The 5174-nt window shown below is 40.2% G+C and overlaps 1 pseudogene; it reads left to right on the top strand.

Moving 5' to 3' along the window:
- The first annotated feature begins 1265 nt into the window (after window positions 1-1265).
- LOC108294198 lies at window positions 1266-1828 on the top strand (annotated as a pseudogene).
- Window positions 1829-5174: the final 3346 nt, after the last annotated feature.

Raw genomic sequence — 5174 nt, 5'->3', positions numbered from 1 at the left:
CTAGGCTTGTCATTGGGAAAGCTAAGGATTACGTCCACAGCACACAGCGGCACTCAATAAATTTGTCAAATGAGTATTCTGCTCCCACTTTTTGACAAAGCCCCTTGAAAATGCCCACGTCTTGCATGGAAGAATAAAAATAGCCTGAGGAAAATAGAAATCTTTGCCTAATCACTAGGATATAGAACCCCTTCTCTACATCAATATAAAGGCAAAATCAATATAGAATTTACAGATTTACACACTTAAAATAAAAAATATCTATGTGTCATAAAGTGTCGTAAACTAAAGGCAAACTATCAAAATATGGATTTCATGTTAGCAACACAATTATCAGAAAAAGACATATGTGTGATATTCTTAATATGTATACAATGAAAGCCAAAACATAAAAGACAAAACACTAATACAGAAATGATCAGAGGACATGGGTGAGTGGTTCACAAATCATAGAATGGCCAACAAATACTGGCAGTAAATGAACATCAAAGCAAATGTGTGACATAATCTTTCACTTAAACTGGCAAAGAATATTTTTAAATCTAATAGTGACCATTCAGAAGGTGGGCACTGTTCAGCATTAATGACTGTAATATGTGAAGACCAGCTGATTGGCTGCAACAAGGCTGCAAAAATGTGCACATCTTTTGACCTAACAAGGCTAATTCTAGGAATTTATTTTAAAGATGCAGTAATAGATGTTGCTAAGACTTACCTGTTGCGTGATTTTCATCAGTAAAATATTCTAAGAACAGAATATATGTCCGTTGCTCATTATCATATCCCCAGCTCCTCATGCAAGGCCTGTGCCTGATAGATATTTCATAAACTGACCTGTGAATGAACATAAATGTTCAATATTTGGGAATTGTGGTCACAAATTGTAATACAGCCTCATGATGAACTATCTTTAGTCGTTAAAATAGATACAATAAAGGAATATCTAAGGCCAGGGAAACAGAAGGCTCAGTCTACCCTTCTCATTTCTTCCACTCCATTGCTGTACGTGGATTGGTAATGCTTCCTCTGCCAGTCCCAGTTCCTATGAGGCCACCTCCTCACTACTGTGGTAGTTACACTGGACTTGGGATCTAAAAGTTTTATTAACCAGTAAAAAATAATAAAAATAAATGAACAAGAACTGCTTTCATGGTATTAAAAAGATAACTATAAAATAAAACAAGGCGGAGACCCCTTGAGTCACCACTGCCACCTGTGCCTGGCCTACCTCGACACTCCTGGCTGCACGCTCCACTCGCCCCCCAATGCCAGTGGACCTCAACAAGTGGTCTGGCCCTTGAGCCTGCAGGAAGTGGATGAGCAGCTGCAGCACCCGCTGCACATCACCTATGCTGGGGCAGAGATGCATGAGCTGGGCAAAGTGCTGATGTCCACCCAGGTTAAGAACAGACCCACCACCGTTTTGTGGGGTGCTCTTGATTCGGAGAAACTCTGCACCTTGGTCCTGACAGACTCAGGCGGTCCCAGAAGAAAGAATCCCAAATATAGGGAATGGTATTATTTCCTCGTGGTCAACATGAAGGGTAATTACATCAGCAGAGGCACGGTCCTCTTCAATTACCTGGGCTCAGGGTCTCCGAAGACCAGAGGCCTCCACTGCTATGTCTGGCTAGTTTACCAGCAGGACTGGTTGCTGAAGTCTGAAGAGTCCATCCTCAGCAACTGATCTGGAGACCACTGTGGCAATTTCAAGGTGATGTCCTTCTGTGAAAAATATGAGCTCCGGGCCCTGGTGGCCGGTACATCTTACCAGGCTGAATAGGATGATTAAGTGCCTAAACTGTACAAGCAACTGTCTGGGAAGTAGGGGGAAGTTCGGGGACCTGAACTGTCCTAGAGGTCCCAAGCCATGTTCCCCAGGTCAGTGTTGCGTGTAGATTTCTCCTATTCCCGCTCCCCTTTGCACAGCCAGGACCTGAGCAGTCAGATGGTGGTTTCAGGTGACTTTTCCTGCTGCCTGTCCTTTATAATTCTAGTCACTCACTCACTTTGTTTTATGTTCTGATCAAATTTGAACTCCATTTGGAAGATATTTTGGATGACTGTGATGGGTTCATCAAATTGTTAATATAAAAATAGCAAACCAGAATTTAAAGGAAGAAAAATTGCGGGGAAAAAAGACCAGTTCTACAGTAATAGAGCAAAGTGTCAAAGTTTCTTTAATGAAGGCTAAGAAAAAAAAAAAAATTGGTTGTCTCTGCCTTTGTGATCCTGAGTCCAGAATTGTACACAGTATGTTTTTATGGTGCTATCATTCACCTCGACAACAAGATGCTGGCACTGAGGCTAAACCCCAAAATGGCACACCTCAGATGCCTCAATAGGTGTCAGTATCTCGCTCTGGTCCCTTTAAAGAATATTCTTGGAAAAAGCAGCAGACAGAGTGGCTTTGCTGTTGTTGGAGCATGACCATCTAGATTCACAGCAGTGCCAGCTGACAGCTTATCAGGAATCCTTAAATCTGTGTCTGTTAAATTGATCATTCTTCATGGAGGTAAGAAAAGCTGGTCTGGAGTTGCTGAATGTTGCAGTAATTCCACTGTTTGCTTATAGATGAATAAAAATAGAAATCTTGAATGAAAAAAATAAAATAGAGTGTGAAGGAGAAAAAGAATTAATAAAGATAAAAGCAGATGTTAATTAATGAGAAAGCAACTAGTAGGCACAAAGGAGAAAAGGAATCAAGAATTGTTTCTTTTGCAAACATTAGTAAAACAGGTACATTTCTGGCAAGTTTGACAAGCAAGAGAGAAAGAGTGAGAAAGAGAATGAAAGTATGCAACATTAGGTATGAGAAAGTGACACAATTATGGCTGTAAATAGAATTAGCAATTAATTGTTAATTAATTCCTCGTGGGTCTGCATAGTTACAGGCAAAAGATTGGGGGTTTTGGAGTTTCCATCTCTGCTCATATCTGTTCTTGAATGTTGTTCACTTTTTCCATTAGATCTCACAGCGTATTATCCATAGTTGTTTTAAATTCCTTGTCTAATCATTCCAGAATTCCTTCATCTTTGAATCTGGTTCTGATGCTTTCTCTTCTGTCTCTTTAAGTTTTTTTTGTTTGTTTGTTTTTTAGTGTGCCTTGTAATTTTTTTGTTGAAAGCATGCCATGATATATTGGGTAAAAGGAACTGAGATTGATAGGCCTTTAGTGTAAGATTTGTATGCTCATTTGACTAAGAATTAGGCTGTGTTTACTATTTGCTGTAGCTGTCAGTGTAGAAGAATACAATTTCCTTGGATGTCTTTGATTTTGCCTCCCCTGTTTTACAAGAGCCCTACTGATGTGATGGTAAGGTGTCGGGGAGGGGAAGCTTTCTATAGTTCTGTAAAGGTCTCAGAATTTCAGTCAGTCTATGAACCTGAGCTGTGAACTTCACAAGTGCTTCTCAGCTGCTTTTCTCCCCCCATGCCCCTTTCATGAGTTAGGAAAGCTAGAAGGGGCTGGAATTGGGTATTTCCTTCTCCCAGTTAAACTCTGCTAAAACTCTAGTCTGTTAGGCTCTGGCAAGCAGTTTTCCTTAATGGCAGGGCTTGTTAACAACAGAATGCTCTGGAGAACTTCAAAATAGCTTCTTTTCTCTGTCCCTTGTGTATTAGCCTGTTCTTAACATTGCTGTAAAGAAATACCTGAGACTAGGTAATTTATAAAGAAAAGAGAATTACTTCGTTCTTGGTTCTGCAGGCTGTACAGAAAGCACAGTGGCATTTGCTTCTGGGGAAGCTTTGACTCATGGCAGAAGGCAAGGTGGGGAACAGACGTGTTACATGGCAGGAGCAGGAGCAAGAGAGAGAGCAAAGGGAGAGGTGCTACACACTTTTCAACAACCAGATCTCGTGAGAACTCTATCATAAGAATAGCGCCAAGAGGATGCTAATAAACCATTCATTCCTTAAGGATCCATCCCATGATCCAATCATCTCCCCCCAGACCCCACCTCCAACATTGTGAATTACGGTTCAACATGAGACTTGGGCAGGGACACAGACTCAAAGTCTATCACCTAATGGGAGCAAAAGGGATTTATCTTCAATCCCCACTGTGGGAACCTGATAGTTTGGAAGTAAAAGTCAATAAGTGTGCCCAGGTTCCCCCCAATACTGGGACCCCTGAAGTTTTTGACTTTTAAGCTCATTCACACTACCCGGAGCCTCCAGAAACTCATCAGTTACAGTTCAGGTTTTTCTACCCCAGTACTGGTTTCTGGAAAGGTCTCTGCTCATAGGTGTCAACCTTAAATAATGAGACTTAGAAAATATGATTAAATACAGAGTTTATTTGAGTGTAAAGTTTAAGGATGACAACTGGGAATCACAGGCTCGAAATAAATGAGTCAGAGTTCCAAAGTGGAGAAGTTAAGTCTTCCTCGATATAGGCCGAGACAGAGAGAGGTTCAGGAGGGTTACGACATTTTACATATAGCCAATGCACACCTTACAGTGATTCGCTTGGTTAAAGATTGCTGCTTTCCAAGGAGGATTACTTATTACTCCATAAAAGTGGGTAATGAGCTCACGTAGATCTTATCCCTGGTACCTTTTCAGTCTTTTCTAATTCTCTACAGTACAGGAATAATTAAAGGAGTTAATCCATAACTGGAGAAGCAGAAGTTGTAGCTGCATGCTTCATGACTCAAACCATATAGTCTCATTTATCTCAAGGTTCAAATAATCTAAAGGCCAACAGTTTTATGTTTGAATTATTTAATTTCTGCTCCAGTAAGTTGTGATCCTCTGTACACACTGTCTTTCCAATTTTTGAGGCAGCTATTTGCCCTGTGGTCTCAGTTCTTTACGTGTCTAAGAAGAGTTGTTATTTCAGTTTGTGGTTTTTTCTAATTATTACAAGGATGGGCATGAAGACCAAGCTCCTTACATTTCAGGCCAAAAGCCAGAAGTCCCCAAACATTTTAAAGTCTAAATACAGTTGATACTTTTCACAGAAAATATAAATGACGAAGAAGTAGTAGAAAGAGTAAATTGTTCAATAAATATGGATGGCATGAAAAACCCCTTTAACTTAAAAAGTACCTGTCACAAACCAACAACTTAGGACAAGTTGAATGATTAAACACTAGACACAAACATAAGCACCATCCATGATCTAAGATTCTAGAAATGCTTTAAAATCCTTGGGATCAATTAAATC

Source organism: Cebus imitator, unplaced genomic scaffold (assembly GCF_001604975.1).
Source record: "Cebus imitator isolate Cc_AM_T3 unplaced genomic scaffold, Cebus_imitator-1.0 Scaffold568, whole genome shotgun sequence".
NCBI classification, from domain to species: Eukaryota; Metazoa; Chordata; class Mammalia; order Primates; family Cebidae; genus Cebus; species Cebus imitator.
This window is presented reverse-complemented; position numbering and strand designations above follow the sequence as displayed.